Source organism: Monodon monoceros, unplaced genomic scaffold (genome assembly GCF_005190385.1).
Source record: "Monodon monoceros isolate NGI ecotype Baffin Bay Population unplaced genomic scaffold, NGI_Narwhal_1 Super_Scaffold_4, whole genome shotgun sequence".
NCBI lineage: Eukaryota > Metazoa > Chordata > Mammalia > Artiodactyla > Monodontidae > Monodon > Monodon monoceros.
In genome coordinates this window covers 77,261,984-77,278,059 of record NW_021703781.1, presented here as the reverse complement: position 1 = coordinate 77,278,059, position 16,076 = coordinate 77,261,984, and the positions used below count along the sequence as shown (strand labels likewise).

General features: G+C 41.7%; 1 protein-coding gene and 1 pseudogene across 9 annotated transcripts in view; one reads left to right on the top strand and one right to left on the bottom strand.

Annotated features, from left to right (window-relative positions):
• DOCK1 (dedicator of cytokinesis 1) overlaps positions 1-16,076 on the bottom strand; it is a 528,766-nt gene that overhangs the window by 206,488 nt on the left and 306,202 nt on the right. The window lies entirely within an intron of this gene.
• Positions 13,733-16,076, top strand: part of LOC114909030 — a 35,617-nt pseudogene continuing 33,273 nt past the window's right edge.

Here is a 16,076-nt window from a genome sequence, read left to right as displayed (position 1 = left end):
AAAAGGCCTATATCAGTCAAGGTTCACCTAACAGGGGCTCAGATTAATCCTCTGCAGGTCAAAAGAGTTAAAGAATAGGGACTTACAAATTAGAATCATTGAAATCACAAAGGTAGCTGTGTATAATTCAGAGCAATAGACATATGTACTGTACTTAAGATACCAAGTTGAAAGTGGAAAGAAAAGAAGACCACAGCCCCAGAGCAGTCTTGAAAATGCAAAGGACATGCACACTGAGTAACATTAATGGAAAAAAACTAGAGCATCAGGAATCTGGCCAGATACTCGAACAGGGGACGTGGACATAATTTAGGGAGCAGAGTGCCATGTAATGCTGAAAATTCATGCAAGGCAAAGGCTCGGGGAACTGACACGATGCATGACATAAAAAACTGAAGAGAACGTAGCAATTTCCATAAAGCAAGTCCTGGGAATACTTAAATGGCCGGTCTGGAAGCCTTCTCTCTGGATGAGAACGTCACAGAGAGGGCAACCAAATGGCCTCCTATTTAACTGCAATGGGGACTAACTGGAGTAGCCCAGAGAAAGGGACAGAGGCAGGTCATCGCCATGAGTTAGAGGTCAAAAGGCCAATGGGGCTTCCCTGGTGGCGCAGTGGTTGAGAGTCCGCCTGCCGATGCAGGGGACAGGGGTTCGTGCCCCGGTCCGGGAGGATCCCACATGCCGCGGAGCGGCTGGGCCCGTGAGCCATGGCCGCTGCGCCTGCGCGTCTGGAGCCTGTGCTCCGCAACGGGAGAGGCCACAACAGTGAGAGGCCGGCGCACTGCAAAAAAAAAAAAAAAAGTCCAGCAGGTGCAAATGTGCTCTTTACTTAGCTTAAGGAAATGTTCCAGAAGCAATGTGTGCTGTTCAGTCTTTCTGAGGAAGCAAATCTTGCTACTTCAGCCCTTTTCTAAGCTGAAGCTTTAGACCCCACGAGGAAAGAGGTACTATTCCTGTCAAATTTCACAGAAAGGCTCCCCCTTTCCTTTGGAATGGAGTCCCATCCATGGGGGCCAGTATCTTTAGAGAAGAAGCATAGCAGACGCTATGGAGCATGACTGCCCACGTGAACTCCGTGGAACCCTCTAGAGCAGAGTGGTGGGTTTTTACGGGTAGATAAAACGCAGGTATTTGAAACCAATCATACACCAGAAACAGAAATGGGGGAGAGCTGTCAAAAGAAACTTATTCTGCAGGCTCAGAATAAAATTACTATTCTATGCTTTGTCATTGATTTATTGGAAATGCATTTAGAAGTCCTAGGAAGCTGTCATGTCAGACAGTGGGTGGGCTGGCAGGTAGGCGGGTGGTGATTGTGCAGAATTCCTCCTGGAACCTGAGCCTGGGGACGGGGTTCCAGCCCCAGTGGCTGAGTAAAAATGGGAAAATAAATAAAAATAAGACATATTCCTTGTGACTTCAAAGCAATGCAAAATAGGGACAGAGAAATCAGGAGGCAGTGGAAGAAAACTTAAAAATCAGGTCATGGAAAGAAAGCCTCATAAACAAAAAATGTGAACTTCATTAGTAATCAAAGATGAAAACGGTATGTCATCATTTGCCTGCCAAAGTAGCAGAGGAGTATTTAAGTGATGATAATGTTAGCACGGGCGCAGGGGATGAGCACTCTTAGACGGCACTGGCAGGAGCATAAATTGCTGTAACCTTTTTAAAAAGTGATTTGGCAATAGGTTTGAAAAGTCTTGGGAAAAACGATACTCATCTCCTCAGGGTAATTCTACTTCTAACAAGCCACCTAAGGAAGTAATTCAGAATTAGAAATTTTATGCCCAAAGATGTCCATTGCATCACTGAAAACATCTCAATGTTCAACAGCTAGGAACTGTATAAGTAATATGAGATTTTGTAAGGTTGCAAGATAAAATACAGGATGCCCAGCTCAATTTGAATCTCAGATAAATAAGTATGTCCCAAATTTTGTATCGGAAATTTCACATCAGACATTCAGATACTAAGAAAATGATCTGTTGTTTACCTGAAGTAGATTTTTATTTGCTAAATCACGTAACCACACCATAGTTTTCTGATGAAATATTATGCAACCATCAAATACTAATCATGAAAATATGAACTATTTTAATAACATAAGAAAATGCTCAACGATGAAAATCAGACATAATTATGGTACATATACTTTTCAGCAAAACAAAGAATATAAATATAGCATAGGAAAAAAATAAAAAAGAAGAAACGATTAGAAGAAAAAACATCAGACAGTCGTGGGATGGGAGGAGGAGCCCAGATTACTTTTTTGCGGTACGCGGGCCTCTCACTGTTGTGGAGCACAGGCTCCGGACGCGCAGGCCCACCGGCCACGGCTCACGGGCCCAGCCACTCCGCGGCGTGTAGGATCTTCCCGGACCGGGGCACGAACCCGTGTCCCCTGCATCGGCAGGTGCACGCTCAACCACTGCGCCACCAGGGCAGCCCCCAGATTACTTTTATAATGGAAAATATATTAGTATTTTATTTTTTATATAAATTTTTATTGATTGATTGATTTTTGGCTGCGTAGGGTCTTTGTTGCTGCATGTGGGCTTCCTCTCGTTGTGGTGAGTGGGGAGCTTCTCTTGTTGCAGCGAATGGGCTCTAGGCGCACACTTCAGTAGTTGTGACATGTGGGCTCAGTAGTCGTGGCACGCGGGCTCAGTAGTTGTGGCTCATGGGCTCTAGAGCGCAGGCTCAGTAGTTGTGGCGCACGGGCTTATTTGCTCCACAGCATGTGGGATCTTCCCGGACCAGGGTTCAAACCTGTGTCCCCTGCATTCGCAGGTGGATTCTTAACCACTGTGCCACCAGGGAAGTCCCTATATTAGTATTTTAAAAGGTAGTCCTGAGAGAAACAGATGAGATCTCCTCTTTCTCCCTCTGCCCGTGAGTCCCCATTTCCTACTCCCTTATCCTCAAAAATCTCTTTCATGGGGCTCCCCCGTCCACAAGGACTAGGTCACCGCTGCTCAAGCCCTGGACTGAACTTGCCTCTGAGCCCTCCCTCCTAGAACTACCCTCAATGTCCCAGTTTTAAATCTGTCTGGCACCCCAGTGCTCTAGGCAGGTGGACAGGTAGAATGAAGGACAGATTGGATGGAGGACAGGTAGGAAGGAGGACAGGTAAGACAGAGGACAGGTAGGAGGACAGGTAGAATGGAGCACTGCTGGTGGAGCAGGGGACACTGAGTGGCAGGCTAGTGAATGCACAAAGTCCCTACAGGATATAGAGACAGAAGGTTTTTAAGAAAGAACAGATTTTGGAGAATGGGAACTTAGGATGAGTTCTTTTCAATGGTATCTTTGTCGTCTTCGGCTAGTCTAAGGTCCAAGACTGAGTACATGAACTAGAAGGAAACATCCCAAGGATCTGAACTCACAGACCTGAGCTGTGAAGGGGTGCTTCCTTTATGTACTAACATCAGGACTGAGTTATGTGGCTTGAACAATAACGTATGAAATTGCTCTTGGTAATTCCATCCGCCAGTCCAGAACATTTCATATGACCACGGGGCTCACATTGTGCGTGGGGCACTCGGCACAGGCAGAAAAGTTAACTCTCGTCCAAGTGTTCTGAACGCCAAGGGATTTGGGGGCAGCTCCAAACCACAGAAGCTACTGGAGATGCGGAGAGAGCACCAGGAGCATGGAGTCTGGAGGACGGGCACCAGGCTTGAATCAGAGGAGAATCTATTATTTGAATTGGGGATTACACTTCTTGGTGGCCAGTGATGAGATGTTAAAAATTTTAAACGTGGGCTTCCCTGGTGGCGCAGTGGTTGAGAGTCCGCCTGCCGATGCAGGGGACACGGGTTCGTGCCCCGGTCCGGGAAGATCCCACATGCCGCGGAGTGGCTGGGCCCGTGAGCCATGGCCGCTGAGCCTGCGCGTCTGGAGCCTGTGCTCCGCAACGGGAGAGGCCACAGCAGTGAGAGGCCCGCGTACCGCAAAAAAAAAAATAAATAAAAATTTTAAACGTGTTTCACAAAGGCAAGTGCTTTGAAGAGGAATTCTCATTTATATGTTTCATTTCAAATATATCAATGAAATCAAACCTACTTCATCACCATTAAAAATTAAAGAAAAAGTAATCCTCCAATGATACTGCTAAATGACACTGGGCAAGAATTGTAGTAAAGACAGGAAGACGGATGACTTGATGGATTCTGGATGACTTTCATATTGGGGAGCATTCCAGCCAAAGAATCAATACTGTAAAGCAACATTATGAGGACGAGGATTTGGAAAAGGGAATGTAATTGAGAGCTGAGTGCTCTGTTTCAGAGGCAGGGGTGACGTGAAATAAATCCCCGTACGGATAAGTTCTTGGACAGATGAGGAGAAAGCTCTCGAGAACGCAAAGGCTTCCTGTTTTCAAGAGGGAAAGCCAATGGTGAAACATTTACAGGTTCTATTTGTTACAAGTAAATTTAAGAAAGAAAAATAGGGAGTCCAAAAAGATAACAGAAAGAATATCCCAAAATGTCATTAACTGCCCCAAAGCGTCCTCCAAAGTCTCTGTAGAGATGATGTTTGTGAAACTATACGTAGGGGGCTTCCACATAACAAATTTAAAACACTGAAAACACAAACTCATCTGTCTCTTCACATTAAACTGACAATAAAAAAAGTTTTTACAACTCACAAACCAGATAGCTAGTGGGAAGCGGCTGCATAGGCACAGGAAGATCAGCTCGGTGCTTTGTGACCACCTAGAGCGGTGGGATAGGGAGGGTGGGAGGGAGATGAAAGAGGGAGGGGATATGGGTATATATGTATATGTATAGCTGATTTACTTTGTTATACAGCAGAAACTAACACACCATTGTAAAGCAATTATACTCCAATAAAGATGTTTAAAAAAAAAAAACCTCACAAACCCACAAAGACCAAGAGAATAAGAAGAGACACAACTACAGACAAGAGAATTCTGGAAGCTGACAAGTCGATGCAGGAATGGTTACCGGCTGCCCCGGAGGCAGGAAGGGAGTGAATATCTATCAGGAATCCTGTTGATTCTGGGCAGAAAACCCTAGGAAGGCTCGGAAGCTGGAGGTGCCAGGTACTCAGAAAGTGAGGCTGCATGTCAGGTGGAAACCAAAAGCACTGATGTCTTTAAAACGTGGCCTATATGCCCACCCCAGCACATCCACCAAGGGAACCCCGCTCACTCCTGGCAGGGAACCACGTGTTTATCCTCTGGACAAAGCAAAAGAGACAGTGTGGCAGGAGCCACCTGGCTGAGACTATCCAATGATAAGAAGCCAATCACTGGGGGCTTCCCTGGTGGCGCAGTGGTTGGAAATCCGCCGGCCAATGAAGGGGACATGGGTTTGAGCCCTCATCTGGGAGGATCCCACATGCTGCGGAGCAACTAAGCCCGTGCGCCACAACTACTGACACTGTGCTCTAGAGCCTGTGAACCACAACTAGTGAGCCCACGTGCCTAGAGCCCATGCTCCACAACAAGCGAAACCACCACAATGAGAAGCCCGTGCACCGCAACGAAGAGAAGCCCCTGCTCGCCACAACTAGAGAAGGCCCATGCGCAGCAACAAAGACCCAACACAGCCAAAAATAAATAAATTAAATAAAAGAAAAAAGAAGCCAATCACTGTAAACTCCCCACTCTGCTCGGCTCAGCTCCCAGCAAAGCAGCAAGGCTCAGCCCCTCCACCAGGCTCAGCCCCACAGCAAACTGGAACAGGAGACTGGAAGAATCCTCTTTGGAGAAACTGACCAGCACAAGAGCGTACCCACTAACTTCCCATGGAGATTCTGACAGCGTGAGAGCCCAGCCCACAGTGGTTTGCCATGCAGTGAAACCCAGCAGCCTCCAAGCTCTGTGAGAAAAGTCAACCAAGCGTTAATAAAGGAGACCTGAACAAACAAAACCAGAAGCCAGAGGAATGAAAGAAAATTTATAAAATATAAGAAAATTCAAAGAACGATCATTATTTTCCTCAGGTAGATAAGAGATTATATCCATAAAACAAGAACATAATGTTATAAAAAGAAAAAAAGGAACAAAGACAAAGAAATGATTCTGGAACATTTCAGCTGTATTAGCAAAACTAAACATTTTAATAGAAGCGTTGGGATAAAAAAACTAATGAAATCCTCCAAAAGTAGAACAAGCAGACACACAGAGAGAGAGAAAAAATTCCACTGACAAAAGTATCGAAAAAATACTTAAGAATAAATTTAACTTGGTCCCCGAAAACTAGAAGGTAGTGTTAAAGGAATAAAAGAGGACCTAAATTAACAGAAAGATATCCCACGTTCATGGATTAGAAGACTTAATATTGTTAACATGGCTATACTCTCTAAATTGAGGTACAGATTCAACCCAATCCCTATCAAATTTCCAGCTGGCTGCTTTGCAGAAATTGACAAGCCAGTCACAGATGATCATATTTTGCATAATTCTATTTCTAGAAAATGTCCAGGATAGGCAAGCCTACAACAGCAGAAAGTTAGACTTGTGACTGCCGAGGGCTGGAGGTTTGGGCGGAAACGGGGAGTGACTGCTATCGCGTACAGGTTTCCTTTGAGGCTGACGACAGTATTCTAAAATTGATGATGGTAATGGTTAAACAACTCTGTGCGTACAGTTAAAACCCTTAAATCGTTCACATTAAATAGATGAATTTTATGGCATATAAATTAGATCTCAATGAAGCTGTCAAAAATTTTAAATAAAACTTAAATTAATTAAGAGATGTAAGATAATTTTTCTAAAGTGTCACGCGTACACAAAATGAAAGGGCCCACTGTGTGTCAAGCACGACCCAGACTCATACTTGTGAGATTTTGGAACACTACGGATAGAACAATGAATCTCAAACATTCAAGAACAAATGAAAAGCAAAAAGAGTTGCAGGTGTGGATCGGGAATTGATCATGGAGGGGTCGGTGAAGGGGCAGCTAATTCTCAGGGCAAGTCAAACGATCTGTCCTTGTAAACCAAGTAATATACCATTCTGATTTAAAACAATAATAACCTACTTGGAAAACTCCTTCCAAATTCTATGATCCTTGTGAAACTGTTCTTTCTCTTTAGATTTGTGAAATAGATACAAGACAGTTTTTTTCACCTTTGCTTTGATTTCTTCACTTATGTGTTTTCCCATCATAGGAAATTACTTAACCCTTTTAGGATGGGGGTTACGAGGAAGAAATGATAATGCAGATAGAAGAACAACGCTGTAAAATGAAGGTAAGAAGACAGTGCCCCACGTGAAAAACATCAGAAGGCAAAAGTCACTGCTGTACTTTGCAGAGTACTTCACGTCTTGTTAATTAAATATGTGCTTAAGCAAAAGATACAACAAAACGGCTGAATCGGGTGCTATTGTTAACACTGAGGTTCTTGGAAAAATAAATATTCACTCACATAATTTGAACTTGGTACATCTTTCCCAGAAATAAAATCCATGGCAAAATTGAGGGCTGTCTTTTTTTCCCTTTCTCATTTAAAGATAAATTCAGTCCCATGAATCCTTTATCCAAAGTACGGTTAATTTTCACTTATTTAGTTTCCAAAATATTGCGATCCCTTATTTTATCAATATAAAGGACCACAGAGTGAGGGACGTTTGTAAAAAGAAGCTATACAAAATTAAAAATAGTATAGTTGAGAAACTAATGTCATCTATTAGCTCTTTTACAACTACTAGCAACAAAATTAAACCTGAATCTTAAATTTAAATTGAGTGCTAGTATTTCATATCATTGCAGACACTGTAAGTAAAGAAATCTAATTTTAAAAACAAAAATCATTTTCCATTTTACAGTGGCAGTAATTGTAAGAAGATGTTTATAGGACGAATATACCAAAAGGGACTATCTGGATCTTGCATAATCATAACAACTATTTACTGCTTATTCAATATAATAAATTAAACACATATTCACATTTGTTATAAGGGATGAAAATAAATCACAATCAAATTTTATGTGTACAATTATATTTTATGTAATAATGAGGAATATATACTTTGTATACAACTTCTTGATAGAATTCATTTGTTGCTAACATAAGTCAGAGTACAGCAGAAAATTTTATATTTATTTTCATAAACTCAGAAAATCAGATAATTTAAGGTAATCAGATTTTTCAAATGTTCTCCCATGATATATAGTAACCGTAAATACACTGTAATAGAAACAAGAGTAACTGAGTCTTAATAAAATTTTGCCTCTGAAGGAGGATCAATGCTCTCCGTATTTTTTTAATTGACTTCTGTCCATAAAGGACACTCTTACCATCACAGTTATAGATTAAAGTTGAAACTCTTTACTGGATGAAATGAAATTCCTCTATGTGAATCACAAATGGATGCTGTCCCTCAATATTATTTATATTGGTTACATGAGTCAGTGAGGAGAAAACTATGTCACATACCAAGGGTTAAAAAAATTAATGAATCTTTAAGGAGAATAAAATATATTTGGGAATATGAGATTATTACATAAAAGAAACAGGGATGATCTCATTTATAAGATCTTATTTCTTAGGAAATAGTGACTTATACATAAATAAATACATCTATTGTGTGCAGATACAGGTTCAAACGCTACACATCACGATACATCACCCATAGCTCGTCTGCTTACGACTGCGTAAGCACCCAAAGTGATTTAGGCTCTAAGTGCCTTGAGGTTTATTTTCAAAATTTCCTACTATGGGGAAGCAGGACTCAATCTGGGGGGTACCCAAGAGAAATTCTGCAGAGCAATGTACCTGTCAAGCAGGTGTGTAAGAAAACACTGCAAGTATGAAGCACACCCCACTGGGGCTTCATGCCCATCTCATCTCCCTTCACCACAGTCCTGAGGAAATCGAAGGTCCCCAAGATTCGAAGGAGATGGAGCCACTTGGAATATACATAAGAAAGTGTGGGGATAAGGCCAAAATGATGAAAAGATTCAAAATGTTGCAGAGTATTAACAAGTGCAACACTCAACTCACAAAGAGTGGGTGCTGTGTTGAAAGCATGGAGTTCCGGGGCTTGGTCAGGTGAGTAGACACAGCACCGCCCAGAAGGAGCACACACAGGCGGCCTGGGACCAAGGCAGGATGAGGAGAATGCTGGAAGAGGCTATCCTGGCCACAGTGGCCACACCTGCGACACCCGAGTGTCACAATGAACAAGGAGAGCAATGGATTACAACACATGGAAAGTCCTTGAGTCTATATTGATACATGAGCAAGGGGATTGGTGAGGCGGGTGGCCAGAGAGGCAAAGGTAAGGCTCTTTTCTTGCAGACCAAACAATGTAGATGGGACCAAAAAATTAGGAAATCACCAGTTTCAGCTCCTAAAGCAATGGTTGATTCCAGCAAGGATCCTCAATGGGGGTTGAAACTATTAGGTCAAAGGTCCTTGGGGATGAAGATACTCAATCTGAAACTCACCCCCCCCACATTCTTCCTCATTACAGCTGTGCCCCCTGGTTCGATGGAATGTGAAGGACACATTATCGTTGAGGTAGTATTTTATGCCAAAAATGTTAAATCATGAGGAATAACTTTTTGAGGAAAACATCCTTACCCTAGGTTTTTTCAGGGGGTGTATAGAGCATATTAACTCCTTTTTACAGATAAGAGTATAGAGAGAGTTTAAGCCACCTGGCCAATACACAATTAGAAGATGAGAAGAGCAAGAAACAGCCCTCGGACAAAAGTTTTTTTAAAAAAAAAAAAGGAAGACGGAGGAGGAGGGGGAAGAAAGGGAAGAAGGGGGACGGGATGGGAGAGGGAGCAGCAGACAGCTCCAGATTATGGGAAACTGGACAAGACCACTGGCCTGGGCCCAGTGTCTGGGTACATACGCAAATGATGGCTATAATGGTGGTGGTGGTGATGATGACAGATAAAACACACAAAAAACACACAAGAATACTTTAAAGTCACGAAATTTGCACGCTAAAGTCACGAAACGTTCAAAACAGAGTCAAAGAATACCTAAAAAAACTGGAGATACATATTATGTTCATGCTTTGGAAGAATCAATATAATTAGGACGCCAAGTGATCTACAGTCAGCAGGAGGTTATTGTGAAATTAACAATCTGATTCTAAACTTTAAGTGGAAAAGCAAATAATGTGAAACAGCCAAAGAAATCTTGAATAATGTAAAAGGACACACACTACCTGCTTTTACGACTTACTATAAAACTACAGATATTAAGACTGTGCGGTACTGGTGAAAAAGGCCTATAGATGGAAAAACCTGACCGCACACATATGGTTAACAGATTTTCAACAAAGGTGTCAAGAAAATTCAATGAAAAAGTATAATCTCTTCAACAAGTGGTATTTTCAAATGGTACAATTAGACACATATGAAAAGTCTCAAACAAAAAGGCAGGGGGTGAGGAGATAGAATTGATCCTCACCCTGCATCATACACAAAAATCAACACAAAATGTAACGTAGACATAAATGCAAAACCCCCAAAACAGCAAAACTTCTAGAAGAAAACACAAGGAAAACCTTTCTGACCTTGGATTTGGCATATATTTCTTGGGATACAAAAAGCATGAAACATAAAAGAAAAAAATGACCAAAAGAACTTCTTCAAAATCAAAAACATCTGCTCTTTGAAAGACATTGAAAAGAAGGTGAAAAGGCAGACTGCAGAACTGGAGAAAATATTTGCAAAACACACCTTAGACAAAGGGCTTGTATCCAGAATATATAAAGAATTCTGAAAACTCAATTAACAACCAACCAAATCGAAAAATTGGCAAAAAAATTTAAAGAGACATTTCACTTAAAAGGAGATAAAAATGGCCGAGACAGACATGAAACCATGTTCAGTGTCACTAATAATTAGGAAAATGCAAATTAAAACCACAATGAGATACCACTACACACCTATTAGAATGGCTAAAGTTTTAAAAAAAAAAAAAAAAGCAGGAAGTTGCAGAACAGACATTCTCCTATGTTGCTGGTCTGAAGGCAAAAGGATACAGACATTTTGGAAAAGGTTTGGCAGGACCCAACCTTCCTGCTTCTAGGTATTTACCCAAGAGAAATGAAAACATATATCCACACAAAGACCTCTATACAAATATTTATAGACAGTCTTAGTCTTAATTGCCAAACATGGAGACACCTTACATGTCTATTACCTAGTAAGTGGATCAACAGACCGTGGTAAATCCATATGACGGAATAGTACTGCGCAATACAATGGACCTACTACTGAATAAATAAATGTGCATCGTTCTCAAACACCAAGGGTTTCTTTTGTTTCAAAGAAAAAAAAAACTGTGCTAACTGAAAGACGCCGACACAAAAGACGACACAGCGTATCAATTCATTTATGCGACATTCTAGAAACCCAAAACTAAAACTACAGTGACAAAGGGGAGACGGTTGACTCCAGAGGGGAATGATGAGGGACTTTTTTAGGCATATCACAATCCTCTAAATTTGTATTTGGTGGTGATTACACAACTGTATATATCCATCAAAATTCAGAACTAAAAAGGGTGAATTTTACTGTATGATCATACATATATATATGATCACACTGTAAAAAGAAGAAGATATATATATAAAGAAGAAAATTTGAAAAGCATAAAATCCCCATAAGATGATATGCAACTAATATTGATATTTTGGTGGATTCATTCTTGCTCTCATATATATAGAAAGAGACTACTTTTAATGAACATTGGATCATACCTCAGTTACTGTAGCTTTAGCTTTCAAATGGTTTGTTATCTGTAGTACAAGTCCTACATCACTACCCTTGGTTTTCACATTTCCCTGAGTGTCCATGCCAATCTATTCTTTCACATGAACTTTAGAACCACATTACTGAGCGTGAAACAAGTCCCACTGGAATTGAAATTGAGGTGGCACTGAATTTTTAAATTCATTGAGAAGGCTTATGATAGCAGCCTTCTCAATTACACGCACCCAGTGTCTCTCCATTTGTTCAAGTCTCTTTTGATGCCATTCAGGAATATTTTGTGATTTTCATCATATGGATCTAAAACGGCTCTTGTATTATTGTTCCCAGTGGGAGGAGAGCTTTTTCTCCAAAAAGCTTTAAATTTTTCTCTATATTTTTATTTGTATACTTGGGAAAACCACTGACTGTGAACTTGCAGAAATCTGTCATCACTCCCTGTAGTCTTTGTTATGGGGGGTGTGTGGAGGGGGGCCTGGGGAGAGATGTTGAAACAGACCAAGCCAACATCTGTCAACAATTTTGTGTTGTCCTTTCCAATCACTATAAGCTGTATTTCTGTTTCTGGACCTACTACACAGGTCCTCACCACCAAGACGATGGCAAGTTGTAATAAGAGCCAGCATCTTTGGGGTTTTTTTTAGAGATTTTAATGGGCATGCATGCCTTTAGGGTCTAATGTGTTATTTTTATTTTTTTAATTGAGATTTAATTGACATAGTTTAAGGCATACAATGTGTTGATTTCATACATTTATATATTGCAATACAATCACAACTTATGGTTAGCTAACACATCTATCATGTCCCATAATTGCCATTTTTATGGGTGGTGAGAATATTTAATATCTAGTCTCCTGGATATTGGCTTAAGATAGACCTTAAGATGTTAAGGAAAATTCCTAACCTAGAGATCATCTCTGACAAAATACGTGAAGCTAAACAAAAAGGATTATGGATATTACTAAAATATAAGAGTTTTATATTGAAGGGCAAAAAGATCCAGCAATAGAATTACACATCAAAAGAGCACACAGGGGGCTTCCCTCGTGGCGCAGTGGTTAAGAGTCCGTCTGCCGATGCAGGGGACACGGGTTCATGCCCCGGTCTGGGAAGATCCCACATGTCGCGAAGCGGCTGGGCCCGTGAGCCATGGCCACTGAGCCTGCTCATCCGGAGCCTGTGCTCCACAACGGGAGAGGCCACAACAGTGAGAGGCCTGCATACCGCAAAAAGAAAAAAAAAAAAAAAAAAAAAAAAAAAGCACATAGGGATGCTGTTAAATTTTACTAAGGGGGCAAGAAAGGTACCACCCCCCAAAATAAATATGTAAGGCCAAGCTATAATAAAACAAAACTTAGAAGATGGACATTTCTTTATAAATCCCATTTCCTAGGAAGGGCATCGTCTAACAAACATTTACAGAGGCACACTGTGTTAGGCACTATTCCAGAAGCCCTCATGAAACTCACATTCTATTGGCCAGAGTGTGTTGACAGGGAGCTTACTGTCAGCTAAATTTAAACAAGAGCTTCACTCAACCCTGACAAGTGAAGCTCTTGTTTAAAGCTCCTTAGTATCTTAAGGAGACCCTCTGGTACTTGCTCTGAGGTATCATCATGCACCTGGCAAGTATACACTGTAGATACTGTCACATCACAGTTTGCAAAAACAAGACAAAACCAAAACCCTTTCCAAGATGTTGAGAAAAATATTCAACGGGATATCAATCAAAATATACAGCGAGTACCCAGAGTTATGTACACATTATTCACATCTATCTATTCCTACACAGACTTAATGAAAATACTAGAAGAAGCCATTCCCCTACTCTTCTCAAAATTTAGAGCTGTGTCTTGTAATTACCAATCATAATGGTGACCACCACAGTTTTAATTAGGGAATATAAAACACTGTTTTCTTAAGATTAATCTCTTTAAACCAAATTCACATATTTTGAAGATTACTGTTTTAACATGACAATCACAGACATTTCAGGTACCCGACTCACGCATAAAAATAAAAAGGATGCACTGGCTCCAGCTCCAGGGGCTCCGCTCGCCTGCTGGCACACCGCACACCACCCACCGCCCGGGACCGCTCAGACCCCTTCCGACAGCCCTCTCTGCGCAGGCTAGGACGCCTCTCCCCCGTCCCTCCACCCCGCCGCGGAAAGTTAAGTTTGAAGACCTGGGGTGGGGGGGGGGCGGGGAGAGAAACATGGACAAGAGGATGATCCACCTGGAGCTGTGGAACTGCACCCCGGCAGCTGTTCAAGAACTTGTCCTGGACAATTGCACATCAAATGATGGGAAAATTGAGGGCTTAATGGCTGAATGTGTGAACTTAGAGTTCCTCAGTTTAATTAATGTAGGCTTGATTTCAGTTTCAAATCTCCCTAACTACCTAAATTGAAAAAGCTTGAGCTCAGTGACAATTGAATCTTGGGAGATCTGGATATGTTAGCAGAAAAACTTCCAAATCTTAGACATCTAAACTTAAGTGGAAATAAACTGAAAGATATCAGCACCCTGGAACCTTTGAAAAAGTTGGAATGTCTGAAGAGCCTGGATCTGTTTAACCGTGAGGTTACTAACCTGACTGACTTCGGAGAGAGTGTCTTCAAGTTCCCGCCCCAGCTCACCTACCTGGTTGACTATGACCGAGAGGACAGTGAAGCCACTGACTCAGATGCCGAGGTGGAGGGTGTGGATGAAGAAGAGGATGAAGATGAAGACCGGGGCTTCCCTGGTGGCGCAGTGGTGGGAGTCCGGGTACACGGGTTCGTGCTCCGCCCGGTCCGGGAGGATCCCACATGCCGCGGAGTGTCTGGGCCCGTGAGCCATGGCCGCTGAGCCTGCGCGTCCAGAGCCTATGCTCCGCAACAAGAGAGGTCGCGCACCGCGATGAAGAGTGGACCCCGCTCGCCGCAAATAGAGAAAGTCCTTGCACAGAAACAAAGACCCAACACAGCCAAAAATAAATAAATAAATTTATTTTAGAAAGATGAAGATGAAGATGAGGGGGAAGAAATCGGGAAAGGTGAAAAGAGGAAGAGAGAAACACGATGAAGGCAAAGATGACTGAGACCCCAAATAACGTGCAAAAAAGAACTGTTCAGTATCGGCTGGACTGCTCACATGGATTTGGTAGCTGTTTAAGAAAAAAAAAAAAGGTAGCTGTGATTACAAACCCCAGGACACCAACCCACCCGAAGAGCCAAAGAACAGTCTCTGTGACATTCCACCTTCCTCCATTTAGTCCCTCTTAGAAATCCACCACCAAGCTTGGGGACTTCACCTCAACAAAATTGTAAGCGTTGTTAGGTTTTTGTGTAAGACTTGCTGTACCGTGGATAGCTGTGATTTGTGAGTCAACCGTCCGTGGCTGCCAGTTACACTGAGATTGTAACAGCATTTTTACGTTCTGTACAACAAAGAAGCTTTGTAAATAAAATCTGAACATTTAAAAGAAAGAAAGGAAGGAAGCATCACAAATCACATTGGTTTCCCTTCACCTGAACCCAAAACTCTAATCACAAGTCACATTGAGACGATCTAAATCGGGAGCCACTCTTCAACAGATGTTCAGCCAAGATTTTTTTTTTCTTTATTAATCTTGATTAGACAAGATCTTAACAGCATGTAGTGGAAGGTAAATCCACAAAGTCCTACTATAATGACTAATTTTAATTACTTTCCAGAATCACTCCTTGTTTGCAAAATTGAGTATGTTTTTCACAAGCTAATTATCTGGCTACACAGTTAAAAGTGCAAAATGTAGTGATCCTAGCTCCTGTCTCAACAAGAAGTACACGGGATAATGAAGCCCACAAGTTTTGAATTTAAATCAGCTGTTTTGGTGTCATGAAGGGGCAAAAAGCAGAATTCTAGACTGATCAGTTAAAGAGAAGCACGGTCAACAGGAGGTATTTGTTTGAAAGAATTGGAAACTTCACACAACTACATGGGAATTCTGGAAAGGAAAGCACCATTATTGGGGATAAAACCATTATCACAAATAATAATTTCTAATGTCGACCAATGAATGGGCCTACAAGGCCATCCATGAGCTGCCCCCCTCTCCACAAAATACCCCTGACTCCATCTCTGATATGAGCTGAACTTTGTCCCCCCTCCCCTGCAAATTCATATGTTGAAGTCCTAACCCCCCAGAGCCTCAGAATGTAAATGTATTTGAAGATGGGGTCTTTAAAGAGACAATTAAGGTAAAATAAGGTCATTAAGGTGGCCCTCGTTCAATATTACTGGTATTCCTTAACGAAGAGGAGATTAGGACACACACACACACACACACACACACACACACACACACACACACACAGAAGAAGGGCCA